Source organism: Tamandua tetradactyla, chromosome 4 (assembly GCF_023851605.1).
Source record: "Tamandua tetradactyla isolate mTamTet1 chromosome 4, mTamTet1.pri, whole genome shotgun sequence".
Taxonomy (NCBI): Eukaryota; Metazoa; Chordata; class Mammalia; order Pilosa; family Myrmecophagidae; genus Tamandua; species Tamandua tetradactyla.
Window position 1 is genome coordinate 195,865,236 of NC_135330.1, and position 21,225 is coordinate 195,886,460.

Here is a 21,225-nt window from a genome sequence, read left to right on the forward strand (position 1 = left end):
AGGGCAGAGGGTTCTGGTTGTTCTTTTCAAGGACACCACACCAGCCTTGGGATCGAGCTGCCTTTGTTAGGGGGATGCAGAGGTTGGCTCGGGGCTGGGGCAGCTCAGAAAGTGCCTGACGGTCCCCAGACATCTGTCCCCTGTCACCACCATCTCTAAGACTCGTCCTGCCCCCAGCCCCATAGCGAGTCTTACTCTGCTTGGCCTGTGAGTGCAGCCCAGTTGTGCAGTAAAGGCCAGTGACCCCCGCCAGCCCTGCCCTGCCCCGCCCTGCCCGCAGAGCTCAAGAGCATGCAGGAGCATTTGGGAGCACTCAGGAGTGTTTGGGAGCACTCAGGAGCATTTGGGAGCACTCAGGAGCATTTGGGAGCTCTTGGGAGCGTTTGAGAGCACTCAGCATTTAGGAGCACTTGGGAGCGTTTGGGGGCACTCAAGGGTGGTTGGGAGCATTTGGGAGCGTTTGGGGGCACTCAGGAGCATTTGGGAGCACTCAGGAGCATTTGGGAGTTCTTGGGAGCATTTGGGAGCACTCAGGAGCGTTTAGGAGCATTTGGGAGCGTTTGGGGGCACTCAGGGGCGTTTGGGAGCACTCAGGAGTACTGCCCCCCACCCCAGCCCCACAGCAGCATAACAGCACACAGTAAAGGTCCAGAGGTCCCAGTCGGCTGCTGAGGGATGGAAAGGCTGGGATCCAGGGGCCAAGCAGCAGAAAAGCAAGTGCTCGGTGGCTGAAAGGCAGGTAGCTGTGCTGACGAGGGCGGGCGAGGGGAAGGTGGAGAGACTCAGCAGAGGAAACTAAGGAAGTTCTGGCGATGGGGCATCTGGGCAGCTTCTTTCCAGAAGGAAGAAACATGCAATTTCTCTAAGCCGAGCTGTGCAGAGATGAGGGAAGCTGAGTCGCTGGAACGTGTTTGGAGTCCGCCTGGGTTTGGGTGAGCCTGCCTCCCCCGTCTGGGTTCGTGAGGCTCCTCTGTCTCCCCTGACTCTGGGGGCAGCGGTGGGGGGGGGTCACCCGATGTCAGCTTCTTGGCCTGAAGGGGCTGGAGCAGACCTCTGACGCCTCCATCAGCCTGTCCGAGACACTGAGTGAACAAGAAAATCAGAGACACAGAAAATGTAAGCTGTGGGCATTCCCTAAATCGTTCACATTCAACTTCCAAGTGCAGGAAAGGGAGAGCCTAAAAGACGCCTCCATTTTACCCCTTAGTGGCTGGGCTAGTGCCTGGGGCGAGTCTCAGAAAGAACCTGCTGTCTAATCTTCCAACACCAGCCCCAGCGAGCATTCACCTTCCAGCATGTTCCATGGGGGTTGGGGAGGGCAGAGAGGGTTGCGAGAGACTTGACATGGAACAGAGGCTGTGTTTCATTCAAGTCGAAGCTAAACCAGGAACTAATGGATCAGTAATTTAACAAGTCACTCTTCCTCATAATATTTTCATTTTTAAAAGAAGACCTCTATTGGAGGGCAAATTTTTCCAAAGAAATTAGCTTCTGCTGGTTGAAATTTAAGAATCAGGCAGGAGGTATGGAGAATACGCTTCCTGGGCTCTCCAATCTTGTCTGATAGTCCCCGTCTTGCCCCCACCGTCAATAGTTCAGGGGGAAGAGCAAATGTGAGCACTATTTTAGAGACTGTTAGAATCACTTTCCTAGCCAGGGCTTGAAAGATTTGTGTTCAAGCACCCTTTGAAGAGCTGCAGCTGCATTTCCCTCTGTATTTAGGGTATGTTGGTTTCTGCTTATCTAAAGCACTCATGTTGCAAACATGAGCAGTCAGACCTGGGATTTAAATTCAGCCTTGATGGGAATTTGAGCAGAAATGCTCTGCCCACTGCCACTTTATAAGCCGAGAATCATCAAACTAGCTACAAATACCTCGAGGGGTCCTTGCAGTTGCTGAACATAAGTCAGCAAAATGACAGGCAATTGACTTTGAAGACAACTCTTACATGGCTGAGCGGCTGGAGCTGCTGGAAGCAGATGAGGGCACTTTCCTGTAAACACAGTGGTGATTAGCGCCAGAGTCAACAGAGCCCTGGGCTCGATCTGTCGGCTCCAGCCTGCTCAGGCGTTTTTATTAGGTCAGCATCAACCCACGACGCAGCCCAGGCAAGTTGGCGATTCTGAAAACCAAGTTTTATTTCCACCTCCGGTGAATCCTGCTTCTGATTTCAACAAAAGGTAGGCAAAGAAAAAAATAAAACGACTTTCTTTTGCCATGTTTTCATGGAGAACAAATGGGAGCGTGTGGCTCAGATCCCTCCATGCAAAAAGCAACTCTGCGTTGTGCCCCCGCTCTGATGCTGTCTGACAGTTTGGCATAGCTCAGAATTTGGCTAAGTGGAAGGGCGTGTGCCTGAAAGGCTGACATTACTGCTGTCATCCGAGGTCACTAACTGAAACGTGGGAGGCCAGGGGGTTGTAAGTCACCAGGCTGGCCAGAGATGGAGGCCAGCTGGGGAGGCAGGCCTGGCCAAGGAAGCAGGTGACCTGGCCCTGCTGCCAGGAGGGGAGGAGAGCCGGGGTTGTCACCGCGACAAGGAAAGCAGGAAAGCAAGATGTTTATGTGAAACACTTCGTGCATCAAATCGAATATGTCCCAGGCCCAAAGCACCCATCCTGCTTGTAACTGGGATATGGAGTGGAAGAGCTGCTTTCCCATCGGGTTCCAGGTCTCTGAGTCATTTAAAAGGATTTCTAGAGAGAGAGATTATACAGACTCCCTCAACAAGGGCTACCAGATCTTGGAGGATGTTTTTAAATTTAATTTCTAACTTAAGTCTTTCATGCTGCCACCTTTTTTTTTTTTTTAATTCTCAGTCACTGGAAATGCAGAACAACTGCTGACCCCAGCCTGCCCTTGCCCTTCCTTGGTGGCCTGGGACCCAGCCCTGTGTCCAGAGACCCCATATTGCCCAGTGCCAAGCACAGCCCCACCTGGGGCCCGGGAGGCAGAGACCTGTGGGCACCTTGAGGGCAGTGGGGCCCAGCGAGGCCACCTCCGAACAGCCCCAGTTCTTCCCGGGCTGAAGGGAAGCTGCGACTGACTGAGACCTGACATCCCCCATAAACTTGACCCCTGCAGAGTCCACGCAGCAGTAAGGAAAGAACGTGGGTAGGGGCTGGTGGAAGCGACCAGGGGTGGGGGGCAGGCCCTGCTCTCCAAGGTGCCCAGGACCCCTGCACGTACCCACACTGCTCCTGCCGCTCAGACTCCCCTTTCCCACATGCAACTGCTCAGCGCCCACGTCAGTGACAACATGGAAAATATAGCCATGCATATGCTGCTTTGGCAGAAAGCTGTGAATTTTAGTAGGGAATGTCTGCCAGAGGAGCCCATCCAATTAACCGCTTGTCGCGACAGCAGAATAAATAGTTCAGAGGAGCGGACTCTGGGTTTTGCTCAGACCTTTATTTCTTATTTGCTGTAATGGCTGGAGGCTCCCGCTGGCAAGGGTGTTCACTAGGAGGGAGGTGGAAAGACCAGGTAGCTTGGCCTCACTTCTTCCCTCGAGGGAAGGAAGGAAGGGTCATTCGGAGGCGTTTTGGTCTGTGGACGTCCGTGGAGCTTCTCAGCTGGTGAACCCCCCACCCCAGCCCCCAGACCAGACTCAGCGCTCTCGCTGACAGTGAGACCAGGGCTGGCCTGGGAGGTGCTTCTCTCGCCTCCTGACGCCCCCACCGCAGCTGGCAGACCGGGCAGTGCGGTGGAAACAGGGACGCCGGGAGGTGCCTGGGCGTTGCCCGGGCAGCAGGGAGAGCCCAGGGGACAGCAGGCAGACTGCCCGGCGGGGGCGGGCGACGGGGCCTGACAGGCCCTGGGCTCCAGAGTGGCCCATGTCTGAGAGCAGCTCCCCTCTGCACCGGGGAGGCCTGGGCAGGAAACACTGGGAGACGGGCAGAGAGCAGGGAGCATCCCCTGGGGAGACTCTGGGGTCCAGGCTAGACCCGGCCCTACAGATGGCCTGGGGTCATTTTCCAGGTAATTCAGCAGGTGGCACCGGGGCAGGGAGCGCCTGCTTTCTTTGCACTCCCTCCTCTGGCTCTTGGGATCCATGCTGAGGTGACATGAACCCCGCAGCCTGTCAGAGGGGCGGCCTGGGGAGCGCCCCTTCCTCCAGCCCGATGCTTCTGGAAACGCCCCGCCCAAGCGTCGCGAGGACCCCGACCCGCTCTGCCCCGCCCTGCCCGCGCCTTCCCAGCCCTGGCGCCCGGGCTCGGACCCCGATATTTCCCCAGAATCGCGGGGCGCCCACGGCGGGGCTGCGCCCCCAGGCCACGCTCTCGGCAGCCGGCTCGCGCAGGGGCCGCCCTGTTGGAGCTTCCGACCGAGCCGCTCTCCGCGCCGCCGCTGCCATGTCCAAGGCTCCCCCGCGGGGTGCGCGCCGGTCCCCGCCCGCGTCTCCATGGAGACGGTGGCGCGGCCTTGACGCCGCTTCCCAGCGAGGTCCTCTCTCCTGACGTCGTTTTCGGTTTTCAGTGGAGACGAATGCTGAGGCTTTCGCTTTTTTAAAAAAATTTTTGAACATATCACAAAATGAGAACTCCCTAAACTCTTTTTCTTCTCTATAGACATATATTCTAGTCGTTACCTGCCTCGGTGGAGACCATAAAAACAACCGATGCTCTTTGCAGTGTTCCCCTTCCTTCATTTGCTCCGCCGTAGGCAGGGGACCGGTGTTCAAGTTTCCTGCTGTGCAAAGGCTCCGGCTGAGCTGCTGGCACCCGCGGCAGAGCTCTCTGGCTTTTCGAGCGCCCCGGCACCCACAGCGAAGACTGCCAGCGGGGCGAAAGCGCTGCCAGATCAGAGCCCGCAGGCGCCTCCTGAAGCCCCGGGTCCTCCAGGCGCACCCCTCATTCTAACGCAGAATCAGGGAACATTACTGGTCCCGATTTGCCCGTCGGAATCTGACCAAGAAGCCAAGGGATTTCTCTAATGGGATAAAATATGAAATTTTTGTCATCAGTTCAGCCTGAATTGATAGACGTAAATACGTTTGTATCCTCTTTCTTCCTTTTCTTTTCTTTTTTTTTTCTCATGGGCAGGCACTGGGAATCGAACCCGGGTCTCCGGCATGGCAGGCGAGAACTCTGCCTGCTGAGCCACGGTGGCTCCATTTGTATCCTCTTTTTAGGGAACAAATTCTGGGTCATCTTTTATCATGTCCTCAAGTCTCCTTAGCCTGTGGGTGGACAGTGCCTCCACCCCCCCCAGCCCCTGCAGGACCCAGCCTCCTGGAATTCTACTCACAGTCTCTGAGGGCTGTATCTGCCCTCTGCCCCCACGAGAACTCCCCAGCCCCTCCCCAGCCCCTCCACGGCCTGGAAGCTGAGGCCTAGATCTCTGGGTAGGGATCTACTCTGGAGGAATTTTCTCCCAACACCCTCCTTCCTTCCTGCTGGGACCCTGGGTCCAGCCCGAGAACCGGTGGCAATCACACCAGCCATGGCTGAACCTAGCAGGCTGAAGTGGAGACTGTCTGAAAATGTTCACTTGTTTTCAAATCCCTTGCCCTGAATAGGCTGGTTACAAATAAGCATGTAAAAGAAATTATTTTCTGCTCAAGCCTGCTCTTCATGTGGCCTCATGTGGAAAAGAGTCCAGCTCTGGCCAAAAGGTAGCTGGGCCCCAGCCCAGGTAGCCCAGGGCTCCAGCCTCTGGCCTTGGGGGTCTGGAAGAGGCTGTTCTGGAAGACACATGTGGGAGTTCCTATCTAACGTGATTGAAAAAAATTACACCTGTAGGGCAGGCCATGTTGGCTCAGTGGCAGAGCTCTGAACCTGCCATGTTGGAAACCCCCATTTGGTTCCTGGTGCCTGCCCATGCAAAAAAAAAAAAAAATGCATATAATTAAATTTCCTCTTTTTTTACTTCTTAATGTTTCCTTTGTTGTTTGCGCCACCTATAAAGTAGGTTTTACCAACTTTCCCCAGCCCTGCAAATTCTGCTTAAGCTCCCAGAAGCTGGGATAGGACTGTTCACTGACGAGCCCCAGAGCGTATAGTGCTCAGCCAGGGTGCAAGAGTCGCTGTGGGGCTGTTGACGGCAGTTGAGAATTTAAACTTTGACCTCGGTGTGTATCTGCTGGAGTCCCAGGTCTGAAGAAAGGCGGTGTGTGTTTGGAATACACGCGGCGTCGCTGGTGGTCCCCGACCGTGCAAGGAATTGCCAGGCTAATTAGAGTCAACAGTTTCTCGCTTCCCTTCGGGATTTCTGTTGGAGTATTTTATCCCACTGCTCCAATGTAGATTTGTACATTCTAAGTAGGCAGGAGTTATCTGGCAACAAAGCAAATATGTTTCAAGGTCTTCTGTTTGCCCTGCTGAATGTGGTCTTCTCAGACCCTCAGCATCTTAAAAATGAGTCAAATTTTATGTATGAGATAATCTTTCCTGTATATATTTCATAATGTTTATGAGGATAAGAAGACACGCATTGACAGAAGTGTAACCATACATACTTATATGCAAGTGATCTTATTTCTGTTGTGAGGCTGTATATGGATGCCTTATAGCCACTTCCAGGTTCTCATTTAGATGATATAAGTACATTTTTTTTCTTTCTGTAGAAGGAACAACTTGGTGTGACCCTAATGAAGAGTATTTGGAGGCCATCCTTAATGAAGAGTCAATGCATTTGATCAGATTTTACCCTACCCTGGAGTGCAGATGAGAAGTTTGCATATTAAAATATCCCATGAAATGTGTCTCACCCCAAAATCCAATGGCTTTTTGGACAGGGTAGAAGTGGCAAAGAGGAGAAATCTGGCCTTGCTCGCCCAACTTTTTAAAGCATCCTCTCCTTGAGTGGGTAATTCCGTGCTCCAGAGGTTGTAATGCATGCAGCTGGCCACATTTTCCCTATGAGCTATTTGGCATCTGCTTTACCTTACGTGCTTTTCCAAAGTTACCAGGGACCCAGATCCTCTATTTCTCATTCATCGTGAAAGTCAGTAAAGGCTGCCTTCAAATTGCTTTTGTTCTGTAGTCTCTTAAATATATGGTGTGGGAGGGGCTTTATTAGTAATTTTTATCATTATGGATCCATTTTCCACAGAACATGGCACAGAAGAACGAGAAGAGAACCGGAGCAAAGGTGAGTTCCCTGGTCGTGTTGCTCATGGCCCACTGCTCACCAGGGAACGGTGAAGCCAGCAGGTGATACCCAGCCACCCCAACACCTGCTACCCAGCACCTGCCACCCAACACCTGCCACCCAGCACCTGCCACCCAACATCCGCCACCCCAACACCTGCCACCCAACACCTGCCACCCAGCATCCGCCACCCCAAACACCTGCCACCCCAACACCTGCCACCCAACATCTGCCACCCAACATCCGCCACCCCAAACACCTGCTGACCAAAACACCTGCCACCCCAACATCCACCACCCCAAACACCTGCTGACCAAAACACATGCTGACCAAAACACCTGCCACCCAACACCTGCCACCCCAAACACCTGCCACCCCAACACCTGCCACCCCAAACACCTGCCGACCAAAACACCTGCCACCCCAACATCTGCCACCCCAAACACCTGCTGACCAAAACACCTGCCACCCCAACATCCGCCACCCCAACACCTGCCACCCCAAACACCTGCCACCCCAACACCCGCCACCCCAAACACCTGCCACCCCAACACCTGCCACCCAACACCCACCACCCCAAACACCTGCTGACCAAAACACCTGCCACCCAGCACCTGCCACCCAACATCCGCCACCCCAAACACCTGCTGACCAAAACACCTGCCACCCCAACATCCGCCACCCCAAACATCTGCTGACCAAAACACCTGCCACCCCAACATCCGCCACCCCAACACCTGCCACCCCAAACACCTGCCACCCCAACACCTGCCACCCCAAACACCTGCTGACCAAAACACCTGCCACCCCAACATCCGCCACCCCAAACACCTGCCACCCCAACACCTGCCACCCAACACCCACTACCCCAAACACCTGCTGACCAAACACCTGCCACCCCAACACCTGCCACCCAACACCCACCACCCCAAACACCTGCCACCCCAACACCTGCCACCCAGCACCTGCCACCCAACATCCGCCACCCCAAACACCTGCTGACCAAAACACCTGCCACCCTAAAGACCTGCTGACCAAAACCCCTGCTGACCAAAACCCCCGCCACCCCAACATCTGTCACCCCAAACACCTGCCACCCAACACCTGCCACCCAACATCCGCCACCCCAAACACCTGCCACCCCAACACCTGCCACCCAACACCTGCCACCCCAAACACCTGCCACCCCAACACCTACCACCCAACACCCACTACCCCAAACACCTGCTGACCAAACACCTGCCACCCCAACATCCGCCACCCCAAACACCTGCTGACCAAAACACCTGCCACCCCAACATCCGCCACCCCAAACATCTGCTGACCAAAACACCTGCCACCCCAACATCCGCCACCCCAAACATCTGCTGACCAAAACACCTGCCACCCCAACATCCGCCACCCCAACACCTGCCACCCCAAACACCTGCCACCCAACACCTGCCACCCCAAACACCTGCCACCCCAACAGCTGCCACCCCAAACACCTGCCGACCAAAACACCTGCCACCCCAACATCTGCCACCCCAAACACCTGCTGACCAAAAACACCTGCCACCCCAACATCCGCCACCCCAACACCTGCCACCCCAAACACCTGCTGACCAAAAACACCTGCCACCCCAACATCCGCCACCCCAACACCTGCCACCCCAAACACCTGCTGACCAAAACACCTGCCACCCTAAACACCTGCTGACCAAAACCCCTGCCACCCCAACATCTGTCACCCCAAACACCTGCCACCCCAACACCTGCCACCCAACACCTGCCACCCCAAATACCTGCTGACCAAAACACTTGCTAACCAAAACACCTGCCACCCCAAACACCTGCCACCCCAAAACACCTGCCAACCAAACATCCACCACCCCAAACCTGCTGACCAAAACCCCTGCCACCCAAACATCTGTCACCCCAAACACCTGCCACCCAACACCTGCCACCCAACACCTGCCACCCAACACCTGCCACCCAACACCTGCCACCCCAACACCTGCCACCCCAAACACCTGCTGACCAAAAACACCTGCCACCCCAACACCTGCCACCCCAAACACCTGCTGACCAAAAACACCTGCCACCCCAACATCCGCCACCCCAAACACCTGCTGACCAAAACACCTGCCACCCCAACATCCGCCACCCCAAACACCTGCTGACCAAAACACCTGCCACCCCAACATCCGCCACCCCAAACATCTGCTGACCAAAACACCTGCCACCCCAACATCCGCCACCCCAAACATCTGCTGACCAAAACACCTGCCACCCCAACATCCGCCACCCCAACATCCGCCACCCCAACACCTGCCACCCCAAACACCTGCCACCCCAACAGCTGCCACCCCAAACACCTGCCGACCAAAACACCTGCCACCCCAACATCTGCCACCCCAAACACCTGCTGACCAAAAACACCTGCCACCCCAACATCCGCCACCCCAACACCTGCCACCCCAAACACCTGCTGACCAAAACACCTGCCACCCTAAACACCTGCTGACCAAAACCCCTGCCACCCCAACATCTGTCACCCCAAACACCTGCCACCCCAACACCTGCCACCCAACACCTGCCACCCCAAATACCTGCTGACCAAAACACTTGCTAACCAAAACACCTGCCACCCCAAACACCTGCCACCCCAAAACACCTGCCAACCAAACATCCACCACCCCAAACCTGCTGACCAAAACACCTGCCACCCAAACACCTGCCACCCAGTACCTGCCACCCAACACCTGCCACCCCTAACACCTGCCACCCTAAACACCTGCCACCCAACACCTGCCACCCCAAACACCTGCCACCCCAAAACACCTGCCACCCCAACATCCGCCACCCCAAACCTGCTGACCAAAACACCTGCCACCCAAACACCTGCCACCTGGCACCTGCCACCCAACACCTGCCACCCCAAACACCTGCCACCCAACACCTGCCACCCAAACACCTGCCAATGGGCAGGTTTAAACTGGGCATGGGCATTGCGAGCCTGGACGTCTAAGATGCATTTCCACCAGGCTTTTCAACTTTGTGCAGTAATGAAACCCAGAAACAGCACGAGATCCTTCGACTGGGTGAGACTCCATGAGGAAGAAGAGCCCGGCTGTCACCATCAGGGAGCCGGGCAGACGGATCCCATCTCAAGGCTGCAAGGACGCTCTGAGCTGCCCCTGCAGGCTCCTCCTCCCTGGGGGGAGGCTGACTGAGGGCAGGGCACCGCTCAGCACACGCGCTGCAGTTTCCTTTCTTCTCGGAAAGTATTTCTGCCCACATGCAAAGAGCCTGGCTCATGCACAAAATTTGGCAGATTTGTCTACCACAGAGTAAATCTCATTATTTAAAAGTAGTTTGTATTTTATTTTTAAACTCATGATAACGCTGTGTCTTTAATTAACTTACTTTAATTCGGTTATTTTAAATCCCTTGAATAAAAATAGCTTTATTGTCTCATGTGTGTTTTAACCCTGTGCTGGGCCTTCGCTTGCTGGCACCCAGGCTGTGGAAAAACTGGGGACCATTCATTCGTCCAAGAGCTGGTCACACTGCATGGGTGCGTTTTGTGTGTGTATGTGAGATGCCATTTGAATTACTTTGCATAAAATTGGGCCTGGACCCAATGGGGGAGGGGAGAACAGCTGACCTTGGCTTTCAGAGCTAATTCCTGTTCCAGTCGCATTCATGCAGAGGTGCCAAAAACTGCGCCCTCATTAGAGCCTCAGCTAGGCAGGGCCAGGCCGGCTGCATAAGGTGCCCAGGCGTGTCCAAACACACGGGTCCCACCTTTCCATTGACCAGACGCAGGGTGGCTGTATGACCTGTTGGTTGCACCAGATGCTCGTGTGTGTGACAGGGCGTTAGCCAGGTGGGAAGTCAGGGCAAGGGTGCAGAGGGGCCAGCCCGGAGAAAGGACAGGCAGTGGCCTGGACAGACAGACCATGCTTGCTGTGGGCTGGAGCCTAGTTGAAACTCATCTGCTAACGGCTCTGACAAGTGCCAGCATCCCTGTCCCTGCTTGGTCTGTCCACTCCCAGCACCTCACTGTGTCTGGGCTCCTGGGCACTTTTCCTCTGCAAAGCCTTTTATCTGCTTACACTGCTCCCTTCCTTCTTCCTGTGTCTGTGCGTGCAGCTCTAGGAGCTCGTCCGGCCCTAACTCAAAAGGGAAAGGAAAGGGTGGGTAGGGAATCTCTTCGTCACCCAGACTCCCACGAAGCTTTGCTTGTGTTATTCCTAAGGCACGGCCCTCCTTCTATTTTATTACTCTCTGATGGACAGCACCGTGTTTGTTCCTGAACTGAGCACAGGGATCAAGCATGTCATCTGGACTCCACAGGGCTCAGTGAGTGTGGAGCCCTCGTTTTAGCTGTTGTTCTAGTTTGCTAGCTGCCAGAATGCAATATACCAGAAATGGAACGGATTTTTAAAAAGGGAATTTAATAAGCTGCAAGTTTACAGTTCTAATGCAGAGAAAATGTCCCAATTAAAACTTATAGAAATTAAAATTTCTTTAAGTCTATAGAAATGTCCAATCTAAGGCATCCAGGGAAAGATACTTTGGTTCAAGAAGGCCAATGAAGTTCAGGGTTTTTCTCTCAAGTGGAAAGGAATGTGGTAAACACAGTCAGGTTTCTCTCTATCTGGAAAGGCATGTGGCAAACACGGTGTCATCTGCTAGCTTTCTCTCCTGGCTTCCTGTTTCATGAAGCTCTCCAGGAGGCGTTTCCTTCTTCATCTCCAAAGGTCATTGGCTGGTGGACTCTCTGCTTTTTGTGGCTATGTCATTCTCTGCTCTCTCAGAATTTCCTTTCTCCAAAATGTCTCCTCTTTTACAGGATCCCAGTAAACTAATCAAGTTATGTCTCCACCCAATCCAACTAAACAACCACTCTTGATTGAGTCACATCTCCAGGGAGATGATCTAATTAAAGTTTCAAACATACAGGACTGAATAGGGATTAGAGGAAACGGTTGCCTTTCAAAATGGGATTAGAATTAAAACATGGCTTTTCTAGGGTATATACATCCTTTAAAAATGACACAGCTGCTTTTCACGTGTCTTGGATGAAATTTGGTCTTTCTGGCGTACTCTTTTGTGTGATAAGAAGGTGTGATAAGAAATGAGCATACGATGAGGGCCTTGCCATTTGTGGCATGTGCGTGGGATGGGTCCGCCCTATTGTCAGCGTCTCCACATCTCAGCTGTGCAATCTTGTGCACGCTACTTCACCTGCTGGGGCCTGTGAAAGGGGTCGGGTGTTCCAGGGAAGGTGGGAGGTGTCCTGTTTCCCGCAGCGGTTGGGAAATGTGCTGTTTCGTCTGCCAGGGTAGCTAAGCAAACGCCAACAGGTGGGTCTGCTTTAAACTGCAGGAACGTATTGCCTCGTGGTGTTGGAGGCAACAAGTCCAAGATCCAGGTGTCGGCAGGACCACGCTTTCTCCAAAGTCTGAAGAGTTCTGGCGGCGACTTCCCAGCAGTCCACAACTCACTCGCTGTCCCCATCACTGGCCATCCTTCTCCGTCTGTCTCTTAGTGTGTCCACGTTTCCTCTGCTTGTAAGGGCTCCAGTCACATTGGATTTAGGGTCTCCCTGACTCAGTTTGGCTCCACCTTAGCTAATGGGATCTTTGAAGGTTTTCATTGCATGTGAGTTCACAGGAACACCAGGAGCAGGTGTTTGGACGTGAAGATGTTCCACCACACATGGAGGAGGCAAGGCCACTCCTGGGGCTCTCTCCCCTGCGGCGAGCTCGAGGTGCAGGAAGGCCGACTGCTGGAGAACTGCCAGGCCACTGCAGTGTCAGGGACAGAAGTGGGGGCAAATGAAGGCCATGACGTGACCAGCTGGGGGAGACGAGAAATTTTATTAATCGTAGGGGAGGGAACTCAGGCCACCCACGGTTCTCAGGCCAGTGTGGCTTTACTGTGGATTTTCATCCTGCAGTCCTGGGACATCTCAGCAAGGTCACAGCAGCCCAAGGACCGAGGCCCACGGTCATCTCAGCAAGGTCACAGCAGCCCAAGGACCGAGGCCCACGGACATCTCAGCAAGGTCACAGCAGCCCAAGGACCGAGGCCCACGGACATCTCAGCAAGGTCACAGTAGCCCAAGGACAGAGGCCCACGGACATCTCAGCAAGGTCACAGCAGCCCAAGGACCGAGACCCACGGTCCGAGGGAAAGAAGCTCGTTCTTTAGTTTCCAGGTGCATTGTCCACCTGCTGACCCATCCGTCCTGTTCCAAAATCCCTGACAGAGAGCATTCCATTTCTTGGCATACTGAGCCAAAAAATTAGAAGGATTTTTCCTTATGTTTAACCTTCCTTCCCTGTTTTCTTAGGGCTGCTGCAACTGGATGACTTAACATGACAGAATGTATTTTATTTATATATATTTTTATTGTGAAATATAACATATATACAAAACAGCCATAAATTTCCAAGTGTATTTTTTATATAAAAAACCAAACAATACACTTGGAACCACCAAAAATGGATATCTTAGTTAACTTAACCATAGGCATATTTAAATAAAGTATCCATATCATCATTGTAAAATCTGTGTTTGCGTAGTGTCATAAACCAATTTAAAATTAAGGCAACAAGGAAAAAAATCTACAAATTCAGATAACAAAGTTCTTAAATTCTAAATATCAAACATTCACTTAGATAACATTTGATCAACTGTCAAAACTGTGAATGTTCTCAAAATATAAAGCAGGAAGTTCTTACAAATATCTGCATTGCTATAGTAATGACCTATGTTACTAAATATTTTACCAATTTCAGGAAAAATTGTAAAAATGATAGAAATATTTTTACAATTAACATATGAAAATCTTAACCACCTAAAATGTACATCGTAGTTAGCCTAACGATAGGCATATTTAAAAAAAACTTAAGTAATCATCATAAAGCCTGTTTGTACAATATGTTTCATAAATCAATTTAAAATGAAAGCAAAGAAAGAAGAACAATCTATAGATACAGATATCAGAGTTTCTTAAATTCTAAATATTAAACACTATATTAAATTCCATTTGATTAATGATCAAAACTGTGTACATTCTCAAAATATCAAGTAAAAAGTTATTACGTATATGTAGTTATGAACTATGTTACTAAATGTTTTCAAATTTTTTTATTTCGGGAATTTATTTTATCTAATAAAAATATATAGCTGCCTATATATATTTTTTCTTTTACTTCTTTTGTTGTAAAATATAACATATATACACAAAGAAAATAAAGAAAAAAGCAATAATTTTCGAAGCACATTTCAACAAGAAGTTGCAGCTCGGGTCCCGGAGTTCATCGCGGGCTACCATGCTGTATCAGCTAGGGTTCTCTAGAGAAAGAGAATCAACAGGAGGTATCAGTAAATAGAAAATTTATAAAAGTGTCTCACATAACTGTGGAGATGTCGAGTCCAAGGTCTGTAGGGCAGGCCACGAGCTGGCAGTGAAGGTCCTCAGCAAACCTTCAGGAAAGGCTGGCCGGCTGAAGCAGGAAGAGTGATTGTTTCTTCTGAATCTTCCTTAAAAGCCTTCTGGTATTAGATTGTTACTCATTGCAGAAGACACTCCCCTTAGCTGATGCAAATACAATCAGCTGTGGATGCAGTCAACGTGGTCATGATTTAAGCGCACGAAATGTCCTCATTTATGATGGAGTACTGCTGTGCATGCCCAACTTTATGGCTTGGTGGGTCAGACAACACCCAGCTCATGATAGGAAACTCAGGTGTCATGGTAACTTGGTGGCCCAAGGTTAAGTGTTCGGTCTCTACTAAGGCCCAGCAGCAGGTCAAAAGTTGCTTCTTAAGAACCACTCCTGGTACCAAGTTGTATTAGTTAAGGTTCTCCAGAGAAAGAGAACCAACAGGAAATATTCATTAATATAAAGTTTATCAAAGTGTCTCACGTAACCATGGGAATGTAGAGTCCAAAATCCATGGGGCAGGCTGTGAAGCTGACGATTCTGATGGAGGGTCTGGACGAACTCCACAGGAGAGGCTCGCCGGCCAAAGCAGGAAGAGAGCCTGTCTCTTCTGAATCCTCCTTAAAAGGCTTTCAGTGATTAGATTGAGCATTACTCATTGCAGAAGACACTCCCCTTGGCTGATACAAATGGAATCAGCTGTGGATGCAACTGACGTGATCATGATTTAATTCTATGGATTGTCCTCATAACAACAGACAGGCCAGCGTTTGCCCGACCAGACAACCAGGTACCACCACCTGGCCAAGTTGATGCATGAACCTGACCAAGATAGTCCACCCCTTTTCAACTTGGCATCTAAACACATCACCTTAAATTATACATAATGTCTAAACAGAAAACAATAACAGACACATTTCTTTCTTGCCTAACAATACTCAATAGTCCCATATACAACTGGAAATACATTGAATCTCTCCAGAATAGGGTACAAGTCATTGAGTAATACTCTTAAACTTGATATCTTACAACTTAAATACTATAACATGAACAACACAGCTTATGTCATATGATAAAGGGGATTAAAAAAAGAGGGAAACAAAGATATTTGCTTTATGTATAAATACATAGATACTAATTGCAAAGCAAAGAAGGAATATTCATACCTCTATAGTCCTCGTTTCTGTAACTGAACACTTGGCCGTAGTTCACATTTCTCACTACCTTCTTCCACTACCCATTCCATGTGCCCTTTAAGTTCAGTAAGCACTACAGCTGGCCGTGGTTCTTTGGGGTGACCCAAAACGTCATTCTTAAAGTTTTAGAGCCATTGGTAGTCCTGCCTGATTGGGTTGTTGCAGTTTTCCATCGATTTTAATCAGAGGGCATGGTAGTACTGAGAGACACCCTAGGGGATCTCATATATTCCAGGAAAACACCTCTTTACCCCCATTGTGCAGTTGCAGTCCTATTTACCCGTGATAGTGAAGGTTAGTCACCACAGGCAGAAAAGTAATCCCCTTCTTGACTTGTTAATCCAGGGTGTAAGTAGCCCAAAGTGACCAGGTGGCAGTCTTAGATTCCACTTCAATGGAATCATTGTTTCTCCTGGTGGAAGCACTCCCCCTTCTGGAACTAAAAACTGTAGACCAGCAGAGCTCAAGGTCTCAGGGACAGGAAGCAAAAATTTTCCTAGTGGGACAGGCCACGGTGGCTCAGCAGGCAGAGTTCTCGCCTACCATGCCGGACACCCAGGTTTGATTTCCAGTGCCTGCCTGTGCAAAAAAAAAAAAAAATTTCCTAGTGGATCACTAGGGGTAATAGTGAGTGGTGCCACTCTCATTTCTACCCCTTGATTCCTGGACCCATGGATCCTGGCTATGGGAGAAACAGCACCATACAGTGGACACTGATTCAGAGCATACACAGTCTCGTAGAGAACATCACCCCTGCCCTGCAAGGAATTGCCACCTAGTTGGCACCGTAATTGAGTTTTCAAAAGGCCATTCCACCGTTCTATCAATCCAGCTGCTTTTGGATGATGGGGAACATGGTAAGACCAGAGAATTCCATGAGCACATGCCCATTCCCGCACTTCATTTGCTTGAAGTGGGTTCCTTGATCAGAAGTAATGCTGTGTGGAATATCATGATGATGGATAAGGCATTCTGTAAGTCTACAGATGGTAATTTTGGCAGAAGCATTACATGCAGGGAAAGCAAACCCATATCCAGAGTATGTGTCTATTCCAGTTAGAACAAATCACTGCCCCTTCCATGAAGGTGCCATATCGGGGGCTGAGTGTGGGTCTCTGCTGCTGACAGATTGGATAGTGGCTATAGCCAGGTCAACCTTGGTGAATGGAAGTTCTAGTTGCTGAGCCCATACATAACCTCCATCTCTACCACCATGGCCACTTTGTCCATGAGCCCATTGGGCAATGACAGGAGTTGCTGGGGAAAGAGGCTGACTGGTATCCACAGAATGGGCCATTTTATCCACTTGATTATTAAAACCTTCCTCTGCTGAAGTCACCCTCTGGTGAGCATTCACATGGGACACAAATATCTTCATGGTTTTAGTCCATTCAGAAAGGTCTATCTACATACCTCTCCCCCAGACCTTTTTGTCACCAATTTTCAATCATGTTCTTTCTAAGTTCCTGACCATCCAGCCAAACCATTAGCAACAGCCTATGAGTCAGTATACAAACACACCTCTGGCCAGTTTTCCTTCCAAGCAAAATGAACAACCAGGTGCACTGCTCGAAGTTCTGCCACTGGGAGGATTTCACCTCACCACTGTCCTTCAGGGACATCCCAGAAAGGGGTTGTAGTGCTGCAGCTGTCCACTTTTGGGTGGTACCTGCATATCGTGCAGAACCATCTGTGGGCGAGGCCCGAGTTTTCTCTTGCTCAGTCAATTGACTGTAAGGAACTCCCCAAGAGGCCATAGCTCTGGTCTGGGAAGGAGAAGGTAATATATGGCAAGAGTGGAGACCATGGGCATTTGGGCTACTTCCTCATGTAACTTACTTGTGCCTTCAGGACCTACTCTGGCCCTATCTCATATATACTTTTTCCATGCAATGATGGAGTGCTGCTATGCTCACCCAACTTTATGGCTTGGTGGGTCAGACAACGCCCAGCTCATGATAGGCAACTCAGGTCTCATGGTAACTTTGTGTTCCCTAGTTAAGCATTCAGTTGCTACTAAGGCCCAGTAGCAGACCGAAAGCTGTTTCTCAAAAGGAGAGTAGATATCTGCAGGAGATGGTAAGGCTTTGATCCAAAATCCTAAGGGTCTGCATTGTGATTCTCCTATAGGGGCTTGTCAAAGTCTCCAGACAGCATCTCTATTTGCCACTGACACTTCCAGCACCATTGGATCTGCTGGATCATATGGCCCAAGTGACAGAGCAGCTTGTACAGCAGCCTGGATCTGTCGCAGAGCCTCCTCTTATTCAGGTCCCCACTCAAAATTAGCAGCTTTTCTGGTCATTCAATAAATGGGCCAGAGTAGCACACCCAAATGAGGAATACATTGTTACCAGAATTCAGAGACCAACTAGGTGTTGTGCCTCTTTTTTGGTCATAGGAGGGGCCAGATGTAGCAACTTATCCTTCACCTTAAAAGGAATATCTTGACATGCCCCACACCACTGGACACCTAGAAATTTCACTGAGGTGAAAGACCCCTGTATTTTTGTTGAATTTATCTCCCATCCTCTGACATGCAAATGCCTTACCAGTAAATCTAGAGTAGTTGCCTCTTCTTGCTCACTAGGTTCAATCATCATAATATCATCAATATAATGCACCAATGTGATGTCTTGTGGGAGGAAGAAATGATCAAGTTCCCTGCAGGCAAGAAAGATTATGACATAGGGCTGGAGAGTTTATATACCCGTGAGGTAGGACAGTGAAAGTACATTGCTGACCTTGCCAGCTGAAAGCAAACTGTTTCTGGTGGTCCTTACTAATAGCTATTGAGAAAAAAGCATTTGCCAGATCAATAGATGCATACCAGGTACCAGGGGATGTATTGATTTGCTCAAGCAATGATACTACATCTGGTATAGCAGCTGCAATTGGAGTCACCACCTGGTTGAGTTTACAATAATCCACTGTCATCTTCCAAGTCCCATCTCTTTTCTGCACAGACCAAATCAAAGAGTTGAATGGGGATAGATATGGTGGAAATCACCACCCCTGCATCCTTCAAGTCCTTAAGAGTGGCACTAATTTCTGCAATCCCTTCAGGAATTTGGTATTGCTTCTGATTTACTGTTTTGCTAGGAAGGCGCAGTTCTCAGCCTTTCCTACCATACAAGCCCTCACTCCATGAGTCAGAGAGCCAATGTGGGGATTCTGTCAGTTGCTCAGTATGTTCATTCCAATTATGCATTCTGGAACTGGGGAAATGACTACAGAATGGATCTGGGGGCCCACTGGACCCACCATGAGATGGACCTGAGCTAAAACTCCATTGGTCATTTGACGTCCATAAGCCCCACTCTGACTGGTGGACCAGAGTGATGTTTTGGGTCCCTTGGAATTAATGTCACTTCTGAACCACTGTCTAATAATCCCTGAAATATCGGATCATTTCCTTTTCCCCAATGCACAGTAACCCTGGTAAGAGGCCATAAGTCTCCTTGGGGATGGCTTGGAGGAAGATTAACAGTAAAAATTTGTGGCAGTGTAACAGGGTCCTTCCCCAAAGGAACCTGGCCTCCCCTTTATTCAAGGGGCTCTGGGTCTGTAAACTGTCTCAAGTCTAGAAATTGATTAAGGGCCTTGACTGTTTTTATAATTAAAGTTAGACTTCTGTTCACTTGACCTAGAACTCTTTTGCTTATATGGCTCAAACAAGAATTTAGTAGACTGCCCATCTATTGTACTTCTAGGTACTAGCCAATGCCGCAAGTCTCTGCAAGTCAGATTATTTTGACTCCTGATTTGAGTCTGCTGTCCATTATGATAGCCACATCCACCTTTTCTTTGGTGATTAAGTGCTGCCACCTGGCTTCTGCCAACTCAGGATCTGGTCATCTGCAGTAAGGATTCCAGGTCAATGACAGCAGTTCCCACAGTAATATCTGACCACAGTAATATCTGAGCTATAGAGCTCTTCAGGGATGATGGAGCTAGTCTCACAAATTTATTTATCAGAGTTCTGGTAAAAGACATATCCTCCAGACATTCCTGGGGTATATGAACAGGCTTTCCATGATAAATTCCTGGGGGTATTTGAGCAGGCTTTCCATGATGAATCCACTATAGCATTCCAGTCTCTCTAAGCCCTCTAAGATCCCCTCATCTGCATTATACCAGGGCAGTTCTGGCATTTCCACCTCAGGTAATGTCATCCACCTTTTGATCCATGTTTTAGCCAACCACTCAAACAAACTGTTAATGCCTTTTCTAGCCCCTCGAACTATAACATTGAATGCAGAATCTCTTAGTGGGCCCATATCAATAAATTCAGCCTGATCCAGCTTTATATCCTCCCATCATTATCCCACATCCTCAAAATCCATTGTCACACATATTCTCCTGATTTCTGTCTGTATAATTGGAAAACTCATGCAGTTCTTTTGGAGTATAGCATACCTCCTCATGGGTGATACTTTGTACCCCATCTTTTGGGGCCTGCTGGGACTTTAGCCTAGCTATAGGTCTGAAAGAAATGAGGGGTGGTGGGGGTGGGTCATGAAAAGAATTAGAAGTATGTTCCAAGCCAATTGCTTCAGGGCATTCATTTGTAGTTTCATCTGTTGAAATAGGATTAATCACTCCAGGGTTAATCCCTTCAAGGGGAGGTTGGGTGGCCAATTTGTCAGGGTAGGTTGGAGGTGGGGCAGCTATGTCCTCAGGGCAGACTGTTACAGGGTTATCTAGAAAAGACTCAGCATGACCTAGGGTTTCAATCTCTCTATAGCTGTCATTATCAATCTATATGTGGCCATCCCATTTTTCAGGGTCCCACTCCTTTCCAATCAGTGTTCTCATTTTAACAGCAGACACCATGCAAGGTTGAGATTTCAGTTTACGTTGTGAAGTTGTTACCTTACCAATGAGACTCTGAGTCTGATTTTCAGAGATCTCAAGTCTGCAGCTACAAGAAATAAGATTTTCCTTCGGGACACTCACAGAAACCTTTACATCTGTCATATGATGCATAAGCTTTTCATTTGAAGCCATCAGCTCATACTTTTCCCTCATCAATGTATACAGCATATCTAACAACAACCAGCCAACATCTCTATACCTCCTAATGCCACAAAATTCCTTAAAGGTGTCAAAAACATTATCACCCAGAGCCTGGCTTCGTATAAGAGAACAATTAGCAGAATCCAGTGGTAATATTTTGACTATCTCTTTTGCCAGCTCACCCCATGAACTGGCAGTGCCATTCTGATTATGAGAAACAAGGTCATTAGTGCCTTTGAGTCCAGTCAGAGTCAAAAAACAATCATAAAAACCCATTTTCAAGATTCTGTGTCTTAAAACCACATCTGATACCGAACTGTATTAGCTAGGGTTCTCTAGAGAAACAGAATCAGCAGGAGATATCTGTAAATATAAAATTTATAGGCGTGTCTCACGTAACCATGGGAGTGTAGAGTCTGTAGGGCAGGCCACAAGCTGGCAGCTTCTATGAAGGTCCTCAATGAGCTCT

The 21,225-nt window shown here is 49.7% G+C and overlaps 1 long non-coding RNA gene across 1 annotated transcript; it reads left to right on the top strand.

Annotated features, from left to right (window-relative positions):
- The first annotated feature begins 1,975 nt into the window (after nucleotides 1-1,975).
- Nucleotides 1,976-10,524, top strand: LOC143679635 (uncharacterized). The gene is made up of 3 exons (XR_013173881.1): nucleotides 1,976-2,181; nucleotides 7,058-7,096; nucleotides 10,142-10,524. It is a non-coding gene; the product is annotated as an uncharacterized LOC143679635 (long non-coding RNA).
- The last annotated feature ends 10,701 nt before the right edge of the window (nucleotides 10,525-21,225 follow it).